The 15,419-nt window shown below is 44.4% G+C and overlaps 1 pseudogene; it reads left to right on the top strand.

Moving 5' to 3' along the window:
- Positions 1–11,551: 11,551 nt before the first annotated feature.
- Positions 11,552–12,095, top strand: LOC120634768 (annotated as a pseudogene).
- Positions 12,096–15,419: the final 3,324 nt, after the last annotated feature.

Here is a 15,419-nt window from a genome sequence, read left to right as displayed (position 1 = left end):
CAATAAAACTTTTAGGGAATCTCCGGATTGACCTGGCGAGTAATCCTGTAAAGTTTGGTGACGATCGGAGCACTCCTATTTTAGAACTGTCAAATACAGCTTTTATTTACTATGATGATATTCTATTGTTGGGTGTACATGGGTGTAGACAATGATCTTCACCCGCTCGAGAAGAGAATAGAAGAGAATGAATATGGAGAGAAATAAATAATTTAATATATTATGAGACTTAAATTAAAAATTTAATGATGTTTATTGTTTAAATAAAATAAAGCAAAATCTAGCCCGGCGAAGCGGGCTGGGAACGCTAGTCTATATCTATACTAATATATAAATCTATTGAGTTTTTTACGGTTGTTCCTTTAAAACTATTAAACTTTACATCCGATTGAATTGAAATTTTGCATCCATGTAGAGAATACATTGACTTAATGGATAGACTAACTTTTTTATAAGTGTTAAATCTCCGAAGTAAAAAAAAATTTTTTTTTTTTTTGCGTGGGCGTTAATGATTACAAAAAATCATAAAAAACTAAATTTTGGATTTTATCTCTTTTAGACATGAAATTTGGACAGAATTTTTTTGGGCTATGTTACGAGCAAACAAGAATGTATTGAATGAAGTTTAAATCACAAAATCGGTTACGGGGGTGCTAATGAAATAAAAATGAAAATTTTATACTAAAATTCCCACAGACTTAAAATTTAAAAAAAAATTCATGTTTGTTAAATTAAGGTAACTTACTATCAGATTTCGAAAAATTTTAGCCCTAGAGGAGATTGTGGGGGCGTTAAAATTATTTATATAATTATAATTGTTAAAAACATCGTTTTTTTATAGCAATAAATAATGGACCAAGCTTTGGTAACCTAATGGTTAGTGAAAAACCATAATTTGTTACATAAACAGAGGAACACTTTGAATGCCATGCAAGGAACACATCCTATGAAATGACGACCCTTCAGACTGGAACGCAGCTTAGCAGCTTAAACAGGCATGGGGTAGTAGGTACTTCCCTAGACAAGCTTGGCCACAAAATGCTTTAATAGGTACTACTTCGAAAACTTTAAGTGCGGAAGAGTCTATGTAAAATTTGCAGTCAATGATTGCAACTATCTATAATTTCCAAATAATACTGGTTGCCTCTGGAAAGGAGAGACATCTTTAATGCTAAAACACATATCTATATATATAAAAATGTTATGTTGGTTTGTGTACGCTTCAAAAACTCAAAAAGTTCTGCAATGACCGGGCTGAAATTTGAGCATGATATATACGCATATTACGTATACGCGTCAAGGATTGTTTTTATCTATTTTTCTCAACCATTCAATCACAATGTGCCACAGCGAAGCGTGGCAGGGTACAACTAGTTATTTATAAAAACATTCATCGGTCATCTTAGTACCCATTACACAAGCTACGCTTATATTGGGGCTAGATATTATTATTTATTAAATTGTTGTAAACTTAATCATAGTTTCTGTAATAACTACCCCTCTGGAAAGTAAGAGGTAGGCATTTTCCCAGCTAGCCTTGCACAAATATTAGTTTCATAAATACTTGAGGGTAGGCTTTTTATAACTCTTACTCTTACAATGCCTATCATAAGTTTTTTTATAACTCGTACTGGAGATTTTCTTAATTTTATATCGTCTGAATACCCTGTGCATACCCTCTATGCACGCCACTGCTTTACTGGTTGTTGCCAGCGTCCTTTGTCCGCCTTTATTACCTCTAACTCTATCCTTACTGCTAACTCTATGCCAAAATTCTACTACTTAAAGCACGAAGGAAGAAAATAAAAAAGTGCACTGTTGCATTCAAAATATTAATGACTTAGGATGCTAATTAGAACATAACTGATAGTGCCATTAAAATTCAAAGGCGCAGCTTGCTTTACACCGATTATACAGATTACACGCCTCAGCCTACAAGAATCAATGGTAATTATTCACGGTATATTTATCTACATAGAAATTATCGGGTTATATTCGGGCTTCCGCTCAGTATAATCTTAGGCTGTGGCCCAATGTAGGTCAATATATCCAATTATTGACCCAGTGTTGAAATCTGTTTCCTCTTACATCATACTCTCCTAGTCTTTTACTTTATTGAGAAATAGCTAGTCGATGTTTTTTTTCTATTTGTTTTTTTTTTCATACAGATAATTGACGGACTAATCCACTTTCATTTATTTATTTATTTACTTTATTGCATAGCCAAAAAAACGGTTTACAAAAGGCGAACTTAATGCTAAAGCATTTTCTACCAGCCAAACTTCGGACGTGCGAGAAAAACGAGTGAGGGTGTGTCCAAAAATTTAAAGGAAGCAAAAATATGTAAAATATATTAATTATTAATAATGTATTGTTGTATGTATTATTAATAATGCATTATTTAATTAATAAAAATAAAAATATATATATAAAACAGTGTAAAGAGGAAATCACTTTTATACAGAAAAAAAAAGATTTCTAGTTTTTAGTTTTCGTTACCTTAGCTGTTATTAATTAATCCTCATTCACTTTGAATATAGTGTTAGGTACTCTTATACTAGACTTCCTTTTATTAGATACCCATATTGAGGTAGTTGTGAAAAAAATTGTTCGGCATTTAGATCGGCTGTGGGTAAGGCAGTGGCGGTGAGTGTGGCTGTGGCTGTGGCTATGGCTGTATGGCTGATATTTGGCAGTGGCGGTGGGTGTGACTGTGGGTGTAGCTGTGGCTGTGGCTGTTGTTTGGCAGTTGCGGTGGGTGTGACTGTGGGTGTAGCTGCGGGTGTGGCTGTGGGTGTAGCTGCGAGTGTCGCTGTGGGTGGCAATGTGGGTTTGGTTTTTAAAAAAACTAATAATATACATTGCAAAAGTAATAACCACCTATACAAAGTAAAGTAAGGCACAGAATGCATTTAAAAAGTTAACAGCTCTTTAGACTATTCTGTGTTATTATCTCTAGTTATCCATTAATTTCTCCTGTAACTTAAACCACACTTAGCTTAGATCAAGTAATGAGCCAGCCGATTTGCATATTATACGTGTTTATACAGCTATTGATTTTGTAATGACAGTTAATGAACGCCTTTGATCACGGCTCCGATATTATGAGTGTTATTTGGATATTAGATTATTAGGTGTTAATTAGTGTTATTGATCCCTACGTTACCTAGTATCAGATATATCTAATCCATATTTCCATACTTATGACATTCGTAGCGGTTTCCTTTGACCTTATCACATTATCTCTTAAACTTAGTAGGAATGCCCGTTTTCACTAACGTCGAATAAAATCACAACACAATACTTAAGTAAGTAACACCTAATCAAAGTAGAATCCAGGCATACGTTTTCCTATCACCAACTTGTCTACGATTCTTGCCACAAGGTGTGCTATGTTGTGTTTGTATTATCATGTTTTTCTATTGGATAGAAGCAAGAGTTACTTTGCGAAAATCCGTGATTTATTACGAATATTAAGCTTAATTTGCTATACTCCGCGGAAAGCAGGAGCCTGTATGGTCGCTCCGAAACCGGAGCATCCTCAGGAGACAATGAACAATTGTTGGAAATAATAGTTTACAACAAATATTCATTGTAAAGTCAACATCTCCTGAGGATGCTCTGGTTTCGGAGCGAATCATTCGTAGAGGGTACATTGCTGAAGATCTGTTTGGTGTGAAGTATAGGGATTGAAGGAATTATAAATTTCACCATACAGATTCTCCTGCTGTTCGCGGAGTATAGCAAATTAAGTTTTATTCTCATAATATATCATGGAATTCCGCAAAGTAACGCTTGCTTTTATCCAACATTGCGTTAATGCCAAAGAATGCCAACTTCGATTATAGTCTTCGAGTGTAGTATTTTATCAGTTTCAAATCCGTTAGTGTATACAAATGCTCTCAGCTATGCAATATCGGAATAGACGTAAAATATATATACTTAGTATTTTTCTCTCATCTTCCCAGCACTCGTGCACTTCCCCTAATTGGAATCCCATCGACCCTAGTCAAGGCTTAGTGCAGTTTTTAATTGACGTTAATTAGATTTCGAGTGAGAGGCGGGATGTTGCCATCTCTATCGGTAATTTATAGGTTACCTCATAAACTTAATTTATACTTACGCTGGTGTATTAAGTTTAATGACATTTTTTATGAGCTTTTTTATTTCAATGATAGGTTTTAACGAGTGGAAAGAACTACAAATAGTCGGGCTATTCTTAGTATAAAGTGTAAACTAGAATTATGATCTACTAGCTGTCGCCCGCGACTTCGTCTTTGTTTTTGAGAGACATGTGGCATTAGTAAGTTGTGAATTCTTATTAAAAAAAAACTGGTGTAGGTAGCCTTTTAAGAATTTTTGAATTCACATAATAAACAATATCTTAAAAGAACTGTCTGATTAGTCCCAGCTCTTCCTATTACTTACAAAGAATAGAAATCATTAAAGGAAGAATCGAAACCGCATTGTTAGGTAATTTATATGCTATAGGTTAACGAGCCATAGGTCATCACCTATGGCTCCATGATGACCTATGGCTCTGAAACATGGTCGTTAACTATGGGCCTCATAAGAAGGCTTAGAGTCACTCAGCGGGCGATGGAGAGAGCTATGCTCGGAGTATCTCTACGCGATCGAATCAGAAATGTGGAGATTCGTAGAAGAACCAAAGTTACCGACGTAGCTCAACGAGTCGAGAAGCTTAAGTGGCAATGGGCCGGGCACATAGTTCGGAGAAAGGATGGACGTTGGCGTCCCAAGGTGCTGGAATGGCAGCCCCGTACTGGTAAGCGCAGCGTTGGTCGACCCCCAACGAGGTGGACAGACGACATTAAGCGCGTCGCAGGTAGCCGTTGGATCCAAGCGGCTCAGAATCGTGGAACTTGGAACTCCCTACAAAAGACCTATGTCCAGCAGTGGACATCTATCGGTTGATGTGATGATGATGATGAGGTTAACGACGGACAATTCTAACATTTTTTACTAATTCAAACACTGAAGTCCTTATAAATTTGGCAGCAATTATGTATTCAGTATCGCTAAGCCTTCAATGAGGGGCTAGCTGCTGTCCGCTGAGGAGTTCTGTCTTCGAAGAATAATAATAAATTCATATAAAATACAGATAAACACCCAGAAACTGAAATTTTCCAGTTGTGGGAATCGAGCCCACGGCTTGGACTCTGAAAGCAGGGTCGCTGCCCACTGCGCCAATCGGCCGTCTATAATCTAATAGGAACAGTAAATTCCCATAATCAGCAGGGCTGGCACAGGTAGGAGACAAAAATGTATCCTTTTTTTTTATTAGTGTTTTTTCCTACACTTGGAGCTTTTATAAATTTAAAATGCATATAAAAATTTTCGGAGTCGTCAGGATTTGAACCTGCAACTCCCGATGCGATGCGTATCGATGGTAGCATCGATGGTAGGAGAGCCGTAGCTTAATTGGAGGAAGCGCTCAGGCCGCGATTGCCAGAGAGTCGCAGGTGCAAATCCTGTCGGTTCCGAATTTTTTTTTATATGCAATTTAAATTTATAAAATTAAAAATTATATACCCCGATAAGGCATACAATTAACGTGGCCACCTGCTAAAGCACGGGAACATGGAATAGGAGAAGTTTATCCCCGTTTATTACTACACATATATTATTTGGATATTATTTCCACTTGTGCGTCAGTGCTCAGATGAAAAAGCTGTGGGAAAAGATAATTTTTTTTCCTTCCGGAGATATAATTTTCACCTGCCCATGCTAGCCATGCTGGGTCGATTATTTTCAAGTTTTTTTTTTCTTTATTTAAAGAGCTAAGTCACATAATGTGATATCGCTCTGTTAGTTATGTACAGATATTTATTCTCTTAATCTAAAATATGTTCTAACTATGTCGGTTTTGATTCTGATCTAAGAGGAAACGCTAAGCGTATTACATCCCTACTAATATTATAAATGTCAATGTAAGTTTGTTTGTTACGCTTTCACGCAAAAACTACTTAACCGATCCTCATGAAACTTTGTACACATATTCTTGGAAGTGTTAGAAGTAATATAGGATACTATTTATCCCTACATTAAGTTCGGAGAGGGGATGAGTGTTTGACGATTCTACACCGTAACTCCGTCAAATTATAACCGACTTAAATAATATATTTGTACTATAGAGGTTATAATATGTGTTTAATTTTGCCCAAACTGTGGTTGGAGATAGAGGACAGAACTCCTCAGTGGACAGCAGCAAACCCCTCATTTAAGGCTTAGCGATACTACATACTTTAGTTTATTTATGTATTATAAGTATTTATGTATTTTTTTTTTAAGTTATTCGTCAGTTATCTTAGTACCCATAACACAAGCTACGCTTACTTTAGGACTAGATGGCGATATGTCGTAGTATATTTATTTATATTTATTTATTTATTTATTGCGGAGGATCTGTTTTGTGTGGAGTATACGGATTGAAGAAATTATAAATATCACCATACAGATTCTCCTGCTATTCGCGGAGTATTGCAAAATAAACTTAATTTTCATAGTAGAATAACGTCATAACATGCAGTATTTTAAGTTAAAACATACTAAACTATTCCAACGTTACGCCGATTTTTATTGTAAGGCCCTTACGCTAGTTATAAATAAATAAGGGAACCGCGATACTTTATGCAAATCCTTTATTAATTCGTCTCAACAGTTCAAAAAGGAAAACAAATTTAAAACTCCTTCTGTTCAAGATCACTGGGAAAGGGACAACCAATTAAATTAATTTCCCTACAAATTGCTGAAAGAGACAGACACCCTCCGTCCCTCTTCATCGAAATCTAATTAACGTCAAGTAAAAAGCTCTGAGAATAGGATTCAAATTAGCATAATAGGGGTTTTAAAAAAAACGCAACCGACTTTCTTTTGTTATTGACTCCCTTTGAGTTCACGTAACTCAAGTTATAGTTGCTAAAGAAATAAAATAAACATAAATAAACATTATTATTGTGTTAAAGCGGTGATAGCCTAGTGGGATTTTGGTTGCAGTTTCGGGGGACCGAAATTCGAATCCCAGCAAGCACCTTTAAGTTAGTTATGTGCGTTAAATTAAATACTTACTTATAACTTGCTTCGATGGTGAAGGAAAACATCGTGAGGAGACCTGCATGACTCAGAGTTCCTCATAATATTCTCACATGCGTGTGGAGTCCTTCAATCCGCACTGGGCCAGAAAGGTGGAGTACGTCTTAATTTTAAACCATGTTTTTTAACCATTGTTAGTCTTGAATTTTAAACCATGTATACAATTAGGTGGAAGTCCCCTGAAACAGGTAGCTGAGTTCAAATATCTAGGGCATATAGTAACCGAACGCCTGGGTGACAAAAGCGACATGGAACGTGAGCGCCGGGCGCTGTCAGTTCGAGGCAATATGTTGGCTCGCAGATTTGCACAATGTACGACGCAGGTAAAGGTAACCCTGTTTAGAGCTTACTGTCAATCTTTCTACACGTGCAGTCTGTGGACGAATTACACGCAGCGAGCCTACAGCGCCCTGCGTATTCAATATAACAATGTGTTGAGGGCGGTGCTGAGGAAGCCTCAACACTGCAGTGCGTCAGCAATGTTTGCGGACGTTCGTGTGGACGATTTCTTCGCGATCATGCGCATGCGTGCGGCGTCTATGTTGTGCAGGCTTATGAGCAGTACCAACACCCTCCTTAACACTTGGGCCAATAAGCTGGATAGCCCCCTCTGGAGGTGCTGGAATGGTGCACACACGGGCTATAGGAGGGCCACATCCAGTTTGTTGGGCCGGTATAGTTTAGGATATAAGTTGTCTTACATAGGATAGTGGTTTTTTTGTTACTAACATTATATTTATTTATTTTAATATTTGTTTCGTGTTTAATTATTAGTATTTTATTAATTTTAATTATTTTTATTATTGTTATTGTTAATTTAATTTGTGCTTTTTTATGTTATTTTTAAAAACTGTTAAGTATACAGTATATGGTATAAACAGTATATGGGCTATGCCTGAAATAAAATTTTATTATTATTATATTAAACCCGTAGTAGGCCGGAAATGGGTTGACATGATGATGGGTTGATGGTGGTATTTAAAGTCTTTACCATCTGGATGCCTGGTTTCTTTTATTTAACTTCGACATACCATAATAATTAAATAAATGAATATACTACGACCATATACACATCAACATCTAGCCCCAAAGTAAGCGTAGCTTGTGTTATTAGTACTGAGATGGCTTACGAATATTTTTATAAATAATACACAATAATACTTATAATACACAGATAAACACCCAGGCACTGAAAAACATTAATGTTCATCATACAAACATTTTTCAGTAGTAAGAACTGAACCCCCAGCTTTGGACTCAGAAAGCAGGATGTCCACTTATTTAACCCGATTGTGCGCAATCTTATTTAACTACGTGCTACGTGAACTTGTGACTGACGTGCATATCAGTACGTGTTATAGTATGTGCGCTATACTTTAAACCGTGAAATACTTATGTTGTTAGTATAGCCTAAGCACACTTCACAAGAAAACCCTTTAAGAGATATTATGACAACCCACTCACTATCATAACCTCTGTAGAGTTACTAATACACAATATTTTTGGAGTTTCCTCGATTTTCATATATAAGGCGCCCGGTATGAGAAAATTGTGAGGAGTAAAATCTACTAATGAATGACCTCGTTACGTTTTCGCTTTGCGACGTTGCATGCCCGGCAACCGTGATGCGCAAACATGCAACGTCGCTTTCGTTTAATTAACTTATTTTTCCTATTTAAGTTACCAAGGAAACCGAATAATATCTAGATAAAGAAACAAACACATAAATGTATAGGACAGAGTGAGATAGAAGAAGACTTGGGGGGCTTGGTCAGGTAACCTCCACGTGGTGCTCCCTGGGTGCCAGTCAATAACCGATTAACTCGTTGACTGGTTATTGAATGGCAGCGAATGACCTGAAACTGGGAGGGGTGCTTCTCTGCGTGTCCCTCTGTTTTGCAGAGGGCACAGCAGATGGAGCGAGATGGGTTCGGCGCGCACTTACACTGCCGCTGAACAGGCTTTGGTAGCATTTTGTTGCCTAGCCACCGTCGGGCTCGTAATTTCGTACTGAGGCGTCATGGTCATGTCTCGTGGCCCATACGGAACCGAGGGTCTTGCCTTAACCGGCTGGACTGCGAGGAAGAAAACCTCTATAAAAAATTACCCCGAATCCCAAGCGGCGGCGCACCGCGAGGGGATGCATGGCTGATGGGTAGTTCAGTCACCAGTGCGACCCCCGCCAGGGTACCAGCCGACTCCCTGTGGCGAGTTACGCTCAGGCTTACCCGGGTGCAGGGGGCACCACCCGGATGGACTGTATGTTTCCCCCATACTCGTGGGATCAAAAATGGAAAACAAAGATAAAATGAAAAAGGTTGATAATATTAGAGGGTTAGAAGGCCCGCAAGGAGAAGAGGAGACGTGCACCTCAGCACTGTCTTTTGAAAAGGCAAGAAAGAAAATAGTTTTACAGATGCCAGTACGTGAGGAGATGGATCACGAATCCCCTATGGATTCAGATTCAGACACAGACAGAGTGTTGGAGGCGCTGGTGGGCCCCTGGAAGGCAACCGGAGCTGTCTCGAAGCGGCACCGTGAGGAAGTTGACAGTCTGGGGGAGGAAAAGGGTGAGCCCTCTGAGAAGGCTGTTGCAGTAGAGCCTGAGCCAGTTCTTGTTGCAAAAACGAAGGCGAAGGCAAAAGCGGGGAGGGGGGCATACCTTGGGTACAGTGTTGCCAAAGCCCGTCTCAAATAAATGGATATGTGCTCATTTGAGACCGAAGCGGCCGCAGATAATGCATACCGTCTCAACCCCCCTCAGACTAGGTCTAAAACTCGGTCCCAAAGAGCGGAAGAGGAAGTCCGGGAGCGAAGTCCAATCATAGTGGCTGAAGCAACCCCCGAAGCAGTAGATGTATACGCGCCGTCAAGAGATGAGCTCATCGATAGGGCCCGGAATGCAGTCTCCTCTATAACGAGTGAGGCTAAAAAGTCCAAAAACCTCAGAGGCGGCGTGAGGAGTGAAATTAGCAGGGCCACGACAGAGATCCAAAAGGCTATGGATACCCTGCAGGCCATGTCATCCGATGAGGAAGCTCGAAGGCTACATGCAGACAACAGGAGGATGCAAAAGGAGTTGGCAGCATTAAGGGCTGAGGTCAAGGCCCTCCGGTCCTCCTTCTCAGCAAGAGAGAAATCGCCTACTGTGGGTCAGCCCGCTACTGACGCGAATCTTCAGACCTCCCCAGCGTTTGTAGAAATGCTGGAAACTCTAAAGAGGGACCTCTTCGTCTCCATCGGGGGTATGGTTAATGACCGCCTCCGGGAGGTGGAGAAGCGGCTCCCCCAGGAGCCCGTACTGAGGCCACCACTTGCATCAGACAAAAAGAGGGAAAAAGCGGCGCAACGTCCTCTTGACGAACCAACTGCGGGTCCATCGCCAGCGCGCGCGACTAAGTCGCGCTCGGCGGCAGGTACTAGGACCACCATGCCTGTTCCTGCGTCGCAACCAGAGCGTAGTGTTCCCGTACGTGGTACAGTGCAACGGGAGACTGAAGCCGCTGAAACTACGACATTGCCGACCTGGTCAAAGGTAGTCGGGAGAAAGACGAAGTCCAAAACTGGCAAATCTGCGATGCCCAAACCCAAACCTGCCGCCCAAGCCCGCGTACCCGCTAATGCAAAGCCCCGGAAGGGTAAACTGGCCTCCCCGAAGTCCTCGGCGGTCGTCATCACCTTGAAACAGGATGCTGTCGCAACGCAAAGTTACGCGACGGTAATGAAGACGGCCACCTCAGGCCTAAACTTAAAGGATGTAGGTGTAGACCACGTCCGGGTCCGCAAATCTGCCACTGGGGCTCGAATTATCGAAGTCCCGGGGTCTAGCAGCGCCAAAGCCGTGGATGAGCTCGCCAGTAAGCTGCAAGGTCTTGTGGGTCAATGGGTAACAGTTGCCCGTCCTATCAACCGCCGAGCTTCGACTCGTTGGGCTCGATGAGTCTATCACCCCCGAAGAGGTGCAGCGAGTTGTGGCGGAAAAGGGAAGCGTCCCGGCCGAGCAAGTGAGGGCAGGTGCTCTCCTGTTGGGACCCAATGGGACAGGGTCAACCCTGGTACGATGTCCGGTGACTGCAGCGAAGCTGCTAATTGCGATGGGACGAGTAGTCATTGGATGGTCCTCGGCCCGTGTAACACTCCTAGAGCCCCTTCCGATGCGCTGCTATAAATGCATGGGGACGGGACATACACGGTCCCTCTGCCCATCCCCTGTTGACCGAAGCACTCTGTGCTTCAGGTGCGGCAAAGAAGGGCACAAGTCGGCTTCGTGCTCGGTAGACCCCAAATGCGCAGTCTGTACAGAGATAGGCAGAAAAGGTGGTCACGTTATGGGGGGACTGAAATGTTCCCCACCTCCCACGAAAGGCAAGGAGGCCACTTTGACCGGGGCCCCTGAAACTTCCAAATACCGACAAGAACCGGCACAAGAGGATTTTAACATGGAAGATTAATGCCACTAAACCATGGTGAATTCCTTCAGGCCAATTTGAACCACTGCGCCCGTGCTCAGGATCTGTTGATACAGCACATGGTGGAGTGGCGGATTGATGTGGTGACTGCTGCTGAGCCTTATTTTGTCCCCGTCCAGTCAAACTGGGCTGGAGACACTGAGGGCTTGGTGGCCATCGTCGTGCCAGCGCATGGGCGCCCCCTGGTTCCCAAGCGCAACGGACCGGGGTTTGTGGCGGTCGGGTGGGGGGAGCTGACACTCATTGGAGTGTACTTTTTCCCCAACAGACCCCTGACCGAATTTGAGGCATTTCTCAGAACTCTGGAGCCAGTGGTGCGAGGCGCGGCCACAGCCCAGGTGATCTTGGGATCAGGGCCCAGGGGACCTGAACGCTAAGTCCGCCGCGTGGGGGTCTCGCATTACTGATCTGAGAGGGAGCGAGCTAGGAAACTGGGCTACCATGGTCGGCCTGGTTCTTCTTAACAAAGGACGCGTCAACACATGTGTGCGACGGCGGGGGGGGGGTCAATAGTGGATGTTACCTTTGCTACTCCTGCCGTCGCTGCACTCACCCAGAATTGGCGTGTCCTCGAGGGCGTAGAGACTTTGTCGGATCACCGGTATATGCGGTGGAGAGTCTCACCATCTCTCCTTCTTCAAGTTCATGCCCAAGGAGGAGGTGGAGTGTTCTCAAGATGGGCCCTGGCCCGCCTTGACCGTGATATGGCAGAGGAGGGAGCCATCATCGAGGCCTGGAACACTGGTCCACCGGTTTCGGCGGGATTAGAGGAGAAAGCAAGGAGTTTTCGCGTTTCACTCAGGAGGGTGTGTGATGTAGCAATGCCCCGAACGAGGTGCCTTCCCGCCCGGCGATCGGTGTACTGGTGGTCACAGGAAATCGCTACTCTCCGTGCCGATAGTAACAAGGCACGTCGAGCTTACACCCGATGCCGCCGCAGAAGGCCATTGATCGCGTCGATCGATCTAATAAGGAGTTTTTGGCAACCCTGGACAGAGATCCGTGGGGCCGACCGTACCGAATCGTCAGAGGCAAGATGCGGAGGGTCCCTCCCACGGATTCCATGCAGCCTGAGCTTCTTAATCGGGTGGTGTCCGGACTTTTTCCCCGACCACCAACATTTACGCCCCCAATTATGGCGCCTTTATCCGGGGAACGGGGGAGGCCGATTGCAGCCCCACCACTCTCAGACGATGAGATAGCTGAGGTTTGGGATCGCTTACGGCAGAGTAGGAAGGCACCAGGACCGGACGGAGTCCCGGGAAGGGTCCTGATGTTGGCTTTGGAGCACCTTGGGGGCCGTCTGAGGCAGTTGTTCAACGCCTGCCTAGAGGCGGGACGTTTCCCGGAGGTGTGGAAGGAAGGACGTTTGGTTCTGCTGCAAAAAGAGGGTCGAAATCTTGACTCTCCCTCAGCATACAGACCAATCGTCCTGATTGATGAGGTGAGCAAGATGCTGGAGAGAGTTTTGGCCTCTCAGATAAACCAACATCTTGTTCAACGTGGCCCCGACATCTCGGAGCACCAGTATGGGTTCAGGGCCGGCAAATCGACCATAGACGCTGTGGGTGCTCTGAGAGCCTTCTGTGAGTTTGCAAAGAAGAGGGGTGAGGGGGTGCTGGCGGTGTCACTAGACATCGCCAATGCCTTTGGCAGCCTCCCATTTAGCGTGATAAAGGAGGCGCTCCGGTATCACGAGGTGCCCCTTTATCTTCGCCGAATGATAGGGCACTACCTGAAGGGGAGGGTGGTCCTCTATCAGGTAAGGGACGGAGAAAGGAAGGAGAGACGTATGGCCTGTGGGGTTCCACAGGGGTCAGTCCTCGGACCCCTGTTGTGGAATATAGGGTTTGACTGGGCCATCCGTCCAGCTCTGCTCCCACGGATGGCAATAATATGTTACGCGGACGACACTTTGATTGCCGTCCGGGGAAGCAGCTACGGGGAGGCCGCGAGGAGGGCCACGGTGGCCACTGAATTGGTGGTAACCAGAATTGGGATGCTGGGTCTGAAAGTGGCCCTCCAGAAGACGGAAGCCGTTCTTTTCGGGGGAGTGGGTTGGCGGCCTCCGGCACATTCTAGCATCTTGGTGTCGGGGGAAGCGGTCAAAATCCGTGCCCACATGAGGTACCTAGGCCTTGTTTTGGACCGCAAGTGGAATTTCGAGGAGCACTTCCGCCAACTTGCTCCTCGAGTGGTGGGTGCAGCTGCTGCACTAGGTCGACTGCTTCCAAATGTAGGAGGCCCTGGAGCCCCATGCCGTCGTCTATTTGCAGGGGTAGTGAGGAGCATGGCAATGTATGGGGCCCCAATTTGGTTTGACGCACTCCGTGCGCCAACCAGGGCGCTTCTACGAAGGCCGCAAAGGGTGGTGGCGAACCGGATATGCCGGGCCTACACTACCGTTGCATTCGCGGCTGCGTGCGTCTTAGCGGGCACTCCCCCCTGGGAACTGGAAGCGGAGGTGCTTGCTGAGACGCACCGCGTTAGAATAGAGAGACAGGCGAGAGGGAAACGATTGGCTCTCGAAGAAGTTGGCAAGGTGCAGCGGATGGCTACCCGGAGGATGCGGGACCGCTGGAAAGCGAGTCTGGAAGATGCCCTCTATGGCAAACGCACCATAGAGGCCATGCGCCCGGTCCTCGGCCAGTGGATTCGGCGGAAGCATGGTTCACTCTCATTCCGGCTCGTGCAGGTTATGACAGGCCATGGCTGTTTCGGTCATTACCTGCACCGTGTCGCGAGGAGGGAACCGACCCCGTCGTGTCACGAGTGCGGTGCTGCGGATGACACTGCGCAGCACACCCTCGAGGAGTGTCGCAGGTGGGATCCTCAGCGTCGCACTCTGGTAGCGGAAATAGGCGGGGACCTCTCGCTGTCCAGCGTTGTATTTGCCATGCTGAGCAGCGAGAGGTCTTGGGAAGCTTTGGTTGACTTTTGCGAAGAAGTTATCTCGCAGAAGGAGGCCGCGGAGCGGATGCGTGAAGAAGCTGTAAACGCACATCCGCTCCGGCGTAGACGGGGGGGAAGGAGACGGCGGGAATATGCCCCACGTCTGCTTGCCCTGGGAGGCGGCGGGTAGTTATTGGGCTAGCTACCCGTCCCTATACGAGTCTCCCTGCTGTCTGAGGGGGGGGGTCAAGCTGTCCTGATCACCTCCTCCTTTGCTTAGTAGCCCTGGAAATCAGCTGGGGTTGTTGGTAGACGTCTGGGAAGTGTACAACGGGTTCCCCGGACGTCCAATAAATCCAACGAGAGGGACATGCCGTGGTGGTTTTTAGTTCGGGTAAACAAGTCCCACATAACCTCTGTCCTGCCCAAAAGGACAGAGGTAGCCATAAAGCTTTTCCACCACGACAAAAAAAAAAAAAAAGAGTGAGATACAAAACATAATACATTTAATTACCTATTCTAGTTACCATGGAAACTAAATAATAAACATTACATTACAATCTCTCATAGGCTACTATTAAGAAGTTACACTTCCGCCGTGTGTGAATAAATTGCACAGGATTTTTTCAAGTCAATAATCTCTTTTTGTGTATGTATCGACAATCGTACTTAAGTAGTAAACTCCAGTCGTGCGTCGGAGCTGACGCACACTTTTTATTTTTATATATATGGAGGAGGAAAATCCTCATGGATACCAGTTACTGGCATGCCCGACTTCACCCATAATTATAAAGTGACCTGCGGACTAAAAACCGCGTCCTGGCATATCCTTCTTCTTCTTCTTCATTTGCTAATTTTTTTCAAATTTACTTTAATTTATTCCGTAACGCGCCAAAAGAATATAATATAATTTATACAGCACAGAAACACCTGTATACATTCCTG

Source organism: Pararge aegeria, chromosome 25 (assembly GCF_905163445.1).
Source record: "Pararge aegeria chromosome 25, ilParAegt1.1, whole genome shotgun sequence".
Taxonomy (NCBI): Eukaryota; Metazoa; Arthropoda; class Insecta; order Lepidoptera; family Nymphalidae; genus Pararge; species Pararge aegeria.
Note: the sequence above shows the minus strand (reverse complement) of the source record. Positions and strands in the feature narration are given on the sequence as shown.